This window comes from Budorcas taxicolor, chromosome 2 (genome assembly GCF_023091745.1).
Source record: "Budorcas taxicolor isolate Tak-1 chromosome 2, Takin1.1, whole genome shotgun sequence".
Classification (NCBI taxonomy): Eukaryota; Metazoa; Chordata; class Mammalia; order Artiodactyla; family Bovidae; genus Budorcas; species Budorcas taxicolor.
In genome coordinates, this window is record NC_068911.1 from 6,086,217 (window position 1) to 6,094,850 (window position 8,634).

Here is an 8,634-nt window from a genome sequence, read left to right on the forward strand (position 1 = left end):
TTTAGCTCACCATACAACAGGTGCCTGAGAATTGACCTTCTTCTAGTCCAGCAGAGTCATATTTTGACGCCCTCCATTTTGACTAGGTCTAATACGTATACATTGGGTCTGATACAAAGATTGATCTATAAGCAGTCGGTAAAGAGTAAGAATGATAATTTCTGTGAAGACAGGTACACACTTATGCACAAATTCCCTGGTCTGAGTATGTTTAAATGAATATTTTTAACTGAGTATGTTTAAATGCTCCTTAGCATACCCCTTTCTAGAGCACAAACATGAATTCTGTGTTGAAGGTCTTTGGCTTTCTCACTCCCCAGGCCTTCCTAATGTCTTCTAAGAATTTACTTTCTCTCTTCATTAACCACTAATTAAGAGAAAAATGTAGTATCTGGGGATAAAATGCCACATCCCATTTCCTTCTCTGTGAGCAGGATTTCCAATTTTCAAGCCTGATGGGATCTCCCAGCTGGAACAAGATCTACAAGTCTTTGATCTGGAAACTAAGAATAGAGAAGTCTTAAGAGATGACTGCTCAGGTGAGTAAGGCAGAATCAATCAGATGAACTAGCTGGGAAGTAGAGTCTAGTTGTTGAGCCAAGCTGTAGCTGCTTTGGAAGTCAGTGAAGAGCTCTGTCTGTATCCCTGAATAAAGAGCTCTTTCCTTTCCCCCTTTTTTTTTGATGAACTCTTTCCAGTTATTTTGTCCTTTATCCATAAGATGTAGTAGGTCCCTATTCAAGTTACTTGTCTATAATTCTGTTGAACTAGTTCCCTGTTATCTCTGTTGAACACCTTAATTGGTTATCTCCTTACTCTGCTGAACCTGCCCTCTGTTTCTGTCACACCCTGAACCACTTGGATCCTACCTCACTGCTCCTATTCATGCCCGTACATCTGCTGTTGAGATTTTGTGCCTATGTTTCAAAGTAAATAAACTTCTCTTACCCTGGTAGACTGTAGATTATTTAGTTTTCTCCTCTAAGTTTTCTTTTTCTAAGCACAGGGTACAGATTATATTTGCATTTTCTATTTATATATTGAATCAGATGGAGAGACCAGAGAAGAGAACAAGCTGTTGATTCCTAAGCAGAAAATTCCAGAAGAAGTACATTCATACAAAGTGAGAGTAGGAAGATTCAAAAAGGATATTGCCCAAGTTCCTGAGACTAGAGAAGTGTATAAGCCTGAGGACAGATTAGAAAGGCTTCAGGAAATCCTAAGAAAATTTCTCTTCCTGGAGAGAGAGTTTAGGCAAATAACAATCAGTAAGAAAACCTTCACCAGTGAGAAGAACAATGAATGTAATGAACTTGAAAAAAGCTTCAGTCTGGACTCTACTCTTGATACAGATCAGAGAGTTCTTAGAATACAGAATGTTGATGACACTGATAAGTACGATGTGAGCCTCAACCAGAATTCAGCGGGTAAACAGGAACAAATAGATCTAACGCAGGATTTTCACAGTAATGATTATAAGGACAGTTTAATGGAACTCTCCCACCTTAGTAACTGTGAGAGCATTCCTACCACTGAGAAATCTTATAAGTGTGATGCATGTGAGAAAATCTTCCATCAGAGCTCAGCCCTTTCTAGACATCAGAGAATTCATACTAGAGAGAAACCCTACAAATGTAAAGAATGTGAAAAATCTTTCAGTCAGAGTTCAAGTCTTAGTCGACATAAAAGAATACACACTAGAGAAAAACCCTATAAATGTGAAGCATCTGATAAATCCTGTGAGGCATCTGACAAATCTTGTAATCAGAGCTCAGACATACTTCAGCATAAGAGGATTCACACTAGAGCAAAATCTTATAAATGTAGCAGTTGCGAAAGGGTCTTCAGTCGTAGTGTACACCTCACTCAACATCAGAGAGTTCATAGAGAGATGCCTTGTAAGTGTACTGTGTGTGGCAGTGATTTCTGTCACACCTCACACCAAGCTGAACATCAGAAGGTCCATGATGAAGAGAAGTCCTATGAATACAATAACTGTGGATTGACCTTTATTAAACATCAAGGAGTTCGTCCCAGAGAAAAGCCCTATACGTGTAATGAGTGTGGAAAAGACTTCAGATTGAATTCTCATCTTATTCAGCATCAAAGAATTCACACAGAGAAACCACATGAATCTAGTGAAAGTGGAAAAGCTTTCAGCCAAACCGCATGCCTTATTCAGCATCACAAAGTTCATAGGAAAGACAAATCCTATGAGTGTAATGATTATGAGGATAATTTCAGCCATAGCTCAGATCTTGTCCTGCAACAGGAAGTCATCACCAGAGAAAAAGCCTTTGATTGTGATGCGTGGGAAAAGAGCCTCAGTCAGAGAGCACACCTTGTCCACCATCAAGGTATTCATACCAAAGAGAAACCTTATGAATGTAATGAACGTGGGGAGACATTTAATCAAGTTCAGGCCTCATTCAACATATGAGATGTCACACCAGGGAGCCATCACATGTGTCCTGACTGTGGTAAAGCCTTCAGTCCCAGCTCAACCTTCATTCAGCATCAAGGAATTCATACCAGAGAGAAACCTGAATGTGACAAACATTGGAAAGTTGTCAGTGTTGCTCTCTTGACACCCACAAACCCACACCAATGAGAAAACCTACAAATACATTGAATGTGATAGATGCTTCACGCTATTTTCCTACCTTAGTATCATTGGAGAATTCATACTGGAATAAAATTCCATTGCTGTATGGATGTGAAAAAGCCTTCAGTCAAAGAAACTACCTTGTTGAGCATCAAATTCTTTTCATGCCGAATACCTATGAATGTAATGTGTATGTGCAGGAGGATTCAGCCATATTTCCAGCCCTCATTCAGCAGCAAAGAATCCATACCCAAGGGAAGTCCTTTGGGTGTAGGAAATGTGACAAGTCTTTTAGTAGGAGTTCAAGTCGTTTTTCATCATCAGAATGTCCACACCAGACTGGAGTCTGATATAATGCAAGTGGAAACACTCAGCACCATATTTCAGGCTTTAGTCAATATCAGAATATTGAAGGGAAAATTATTATTTTGTGTAAAATAGTTAATACATAGTCCCAGTCTTTTTCACTGCAGAAGAGTCTAGTCAGAGGAGTGACTTGGTGAATGCAGTGCTGTTTTCTCATGGCATTCTTTTATTTAATAGGTGTTATAAGTAGGTATGTATACTTTATTTATGGAAATCAAGCTATTTTTATTTTAATGTGGCCTATAAACATTTTTATTTTTCCTGAAATTGGTGTTTATGGTCCAATAAATGCTTCCCTGATACATTAATATACCAATGTTAAAACAATAACTTCTGGAAAGTTTTTCTCATTTAGCTTTTTCTACTGTTCTCAGCCAAAGTTCTCTCCAAAACAGACTCTTAGGCCTGCTCTTTTCCGAGGATCCTATTCCTTTCCAGCCACAGCATTTGGGTTCATGTTGGTTTTTCCATTCTCTTAAGCACTTTCAATGATGGTTTCCTAGTTTTAAGCTTTAAGCCAGTGGTATGCCGTCCTTACTTTTTGGGTGCCTTCTTTCCGAGGCAAAATATCTTTAAAAGAAATGGGTTTTCACACTCTTGTCTGTTCATGAGTATGAAGGATTCTGTTTCCCCTGAGTCTCTGGCAAGAAGCGAAACATTTTCAAGTGACGCCCAAGTTCTTAGCTGTGTTAGCATTCACAGCCTTCTGAGAGAGATGAGAAAAACATTAGAAGATGACAATACTGGTGGTAGCCTAGCTATATTCGGTGTCTATTCTGTATGTCTAAGTTCAGGATGGTTTATGTCCATTAAAGGCCAGCAGAACACTCAAGTCTGCCTTCAATAGGGCAAAACGTAAAGAACGTATGTTAAGAGATCAGAGATCTTCATAAAGGAATACTGCCTTCCATCAGATATTGCGGTTTTTGTGTAGTATCTCAAGAATGGCAGAGAAGCCTGTAAACATTTAACTGTTACAGTTGCTTCCTTATCTGTTTGGAATTGTTTACAAATCATATATATATATATATATATATATATAGTATTTTACAAGAGTCTACAGGCCATATAGAACCTTTTTTTTTTTTTTTTTTTGATTGATGAAACTGATCATAGATAGACATTGGCTCCACAGATCAGGGTCACTGTCATAACACCTCGCAAGAGTTGATGATTCTGCAGATGATGTCAAAGTATTTGATTGTATTTTCCCATCTTAAGCATTTTGTGAATAAAGCAAGTGTTATTTAAAACTCTAGTAGTTGTCCCAGCGATTGAATTCACCTGTTAAAATACTTACTAGGGATCCTCAACAAGTAATACAAAAATGCATTGCTTACTTTGTAAGCCTTTTCTGCCTAATAAGCTTTAGGGTCGTTTTACCGCTGTATTTTACCTTTTAGCCATCAGCAAGCATAGGATCTCATCTGGACAAGGTAGGGACCTAAATGAATTGATCTAAATGTAAAAGCATATGAAAAAATGCATGTTTTTTTTTTCTTTCCTATCTATGAACATGTATACCCTACTAATAGAGACCACCAGTAGTCACCTCTGGTGATTATGAAACAGCAGGTTGAGTAATCTCTAAATAGCAGGAAATGTAAAAATCACATGTTATGCATTTGGTTTAGGAATGTGCTTTTTGTACTTCCACTTGAATAAAGGTGTGTTTGATGCTACGAGAATCTGTTTCAAATAAAATCTGAAGTCCTCAGCCCAAGGTATTTGGAAATCTTCGAATCACCTTCCTGTCTGCAACTCAATTCTTTGCAGAAAGCTGACTCACAGCAGGAGTAGGTCACTCTTTCCTGCAGGTATAGTGCTTGGTCCTCCACAGAACTCTGGAATAAAGTCTGAATGTTTACAGCTTTAAAGGGTGACTTGACTGGGATGCTGTTGGCACAAGAAGTAAATGGGTTGAGTAGAGGTAGGTAGAATGTGTTTTTTCAATAAAACATCTCAAAAAATGAGAAACCAGATCAGCACAACATTGTAAATCAACTATACTTCAATTAAAAAATTATTTTAAAATGAGAAATCAAAATAATCCTTGAGGACAAGTAACGTCCATTTAAGCTTGCTGATATTTAATTGGTCCAATATAATATGTGTTTTTAGTCTTGAAGATGGGGAAGGAAGAGAAGAAATCTAATAGTTGGGACACCTAATTTTGTCTCTTTACCTGCTTATGTACACATTTATATATATATGCACATATTTGAACAATCCTCACAACTCTTTAAGGGAACAAACTTTAACAGAGACACTGAAGTGTAGAGAGGTTGAAGAACGTATAGGATCACACAGCAAGTTAATGGCTCAAAGTCAGGGATATTTGACTCTAAAGCTTTCCATCATCTTGATGTTGGTGTCTGACATCTCTCAGAACTTGGAGAGAGACATTTTCTTTGATAGCTCTTCATTCTCTGTTACATACTTAATTCACCATCAGTTTTCAGCTGATCCTAAATGCTCCCAGAGCTCCAGGAAGCTGGGAGAAAATAAATATCCCAGTATCTTCTGAAAGCTAGGTAGAACCGTCCCCCTCCCACCCACTCCCAGTCATTAAAGCAGGTTTAGACAGTTTTGACAATGTCAGGCCATGGGTTAGATCTCCCAAATTCCCATCTCCTGCTAAGACATCCCCACTGCCATCAGTAGGTTAATATTTACACTTCTTTGTGCCCCAAATGCCCTCACTTTTTTCTGCTAACTAGAACTTACTGATGGATACATATCCTTACCAAAGTTTGTTTACCACCTCTGGTTATATTCAGTGGTGGAGCAAAGTGGGTGGGCAATGGGAACATCAAGTTTGAGTCCTAGGTTTTCCGCTTGAGCAAGAGTAGATAGAGGGAGACTGGAAAGATGGAGAGCACAAGTGTTGTAAGGCAAAAGTATGTCAGAAGTCCCACAGAGGAACGAGTGGCATTTTCAAGGCAGTAATAAATGAGTTCGGAGAATGCCTCATCCTAGGAGATAGCACATGAGAATTTAAGAATGAAGTTCAAAGGAAGCCCCTAGAGTGTTATCTCAGAAACTGGAATTTCTCACATTGAGAAGTTTAACCTAGTATGTCCTTTCATTCATTCAGTCATATAGTTGCCAGACAGTATGTTTAGTGCCAGCCAATGGATACAGTTAACCTAATCAAATGAATTAATCCATTGAGTAAAAAAGATGAGTCAAAGCAATGAGTTTGGAATTAGGCATACCTATGTTTGAACTTTATTAGCTATGCCTTTGGACATTTTCCCTAGCCTTCCTGGCTTTGGCTATACAATGAGAATAGTAGCATGAACATTAAATGAGATAATGTAAAAGCTACTGGTCGTATAGTAAGGGCCCCAAAGTTATTAGTGTAAATAATAGTATCAAAACCACCATATTAGAGATACTTAGCATAAAATCTAAAAACGAGAGAATGAGCAAGTATTCTCCAGTGCAGGACTAGCATTGTCCAGTGACAGACACCCTGAGTTTCATTTCAGTTCAGCTCAGTCGCTGAGTCGTGTCCGACTTTGCAACCTGTGGACTGCAGGACGCCAGGCTTTCCTGTCCATCACCAACTCCTGGAGCTTACTCAAACTCATGTCCATTGAATCGGTGATGCCATCCAACCATCTCATCCTCTATTGTCCCCTTCTCCCACCTTCAATCTTTTCCAGCATCAGGGTTTTTTCTAGTGAGTCACTTCTTCGCATCAGGTGGCCAAAGTATTGGTTTCAGCTTCAGCATCAGTCCTTCCAATGAATATTCAGGACTGATTTTCTTTAGGATGGACTGTTGGATCTCCTTGCTGTCCAAGGGACTTTCAAGAGTCTTCTCCAACACCACAGTTCAAAAGCATCAATTCTTCAGCGCTCAGCTTCGGATAACTTAAATATAACTAGAGGAATCATTAGGCACTGTGGGCTGTATGTGGTAGGACATGCCTTCTAACGGGCAATTCCTGCTAGAGTCTGCAAACAGTGATGTGTCTCTAACATTTGTATCATATGGCATTATGTCTTACACTCCTTTCAAGATTTGAGTGCATGAAGGAGCCAGTGTTAAATCTGTCGATTAAAAAGATGTACAACATAAGCGTTGCGAGTTGAGTTTTATTTGGGGCAAAATGCTGATTGCAGCCTGGGAGACATCACTTCAGATAGCTCTGAGAGACTGCTCCAAAGCAGCAGTGGGGGTAGGGTCAATATATAAGATTTCGGTGAAGTGTGTGTTAGTCGCTCAGTCGTGTCCGACTCTGCGACCCCACAGATTGGGGTCCCCCAGGCTCCTCTGTCCATGGAGTTTTCCAGGCAAGAAGACTGGAGTGAGTTGCCATTCCCTTCTCCAGGGGGATTTCAATGCAGTGTTGAAGGGAGAGTTCAATGCAATGAAGCACTCATTTTATAAAAGGGTTTCTGCTAGTCATGAGGAGCTGATATCATGAAAGGATTTAGTGCTTTTCTAGATATGAGGAGATTGGGATCATGAAATCAGTTCCTAAAAATATCTGTCTAAAGACCTGTTATACCAGTAGAGTGCCTCACTGTCCACCCTGAATTCCCTTCAGGGAAAGTCGAAGGTCAGCAACTGCAGCAGCACTGGCAGATGGCAAATGTCCTTGCTATTCAGTTGCTGGCAAATGCTCTCGACACGTGCCAATTTGTAGTGGATAAATCCAAGAATGGTTTCAAATAGATGGTGCTCTGTACAAATCAAAGAGAAGATATTTTTTGGATTATTTTGCTGCCTCATCCCATTCACTTCACTTTAAGAAAATGGTTACTCTCTTATGTTTGTATGTCATCCATGCTTATAAATTTTACAACTCGGGCGTAATTACAAGTTTTTCTTTCCAGCAGTTTCTCACTTTACAATACTGCCCCAGTCTTCCTTCATTTTTCTTTCCTGAGTGTGGTTGGCCCCCAGGCTCTGGTTTGAACAGGCAAGGGTTTGAATCCTGCCTGTAGTTCACTCACTGCCGCTTCTGGCACGTAGAATAGTAAAAAATACCAACTTTATGGGATTGTTGTGAGGGTTAATGGGATGTCAGTTTCAGTGCTCCACAACTGGTAGCTGTCGTTTTTTACTTTACCAGGAGAATACTTGAGCATGAACAGCTCATTGCCTTAACCTTTTTTCCTGCTTCAGCATATGAGATAATACCTCTGCAAACCAGTATTCCAGGTGCAGTAGGCGTTTGGATCTTGACCCTGTATCTAAGGCTTTTCTTCCTCTTTCACCCGTTTGGTGTGTTCCTCCTCTTCGTGTGCTCCAGGCAAAACAGGAAGGCTGTGTTGAAGCCACAACGGGCTGGACGGAGGGAGTAGATAACCGGTCTAGGCCCGCAGGGTCATCGTGGCCTGTGATCTGAAAGAAGGGGTGTGGTGATGGGTGGAGCAGAGCGGAGGAGGGTGCACAAGGGAATGAGAAAGAAGAAACAACCAATTTAGGTCCTGTCCATCTAGGCAATGAGGGTAAAAAAGAGAAATCTCTTCCATCCTTCAATCTCTCCTCGGGAAGGAGGACAAAAGCCTAAGGAAGCACTCACAAGACGCCTCTGAGCCCAACTCCGCAGGGGGCCCTTAGGGAACTCGCGATCGAGATTAGACCTCCGAGTTGCCTAGATGGCCCCGGAAGTTCGCGCCGAGGAACCCGCGTTTCCGGTCTCC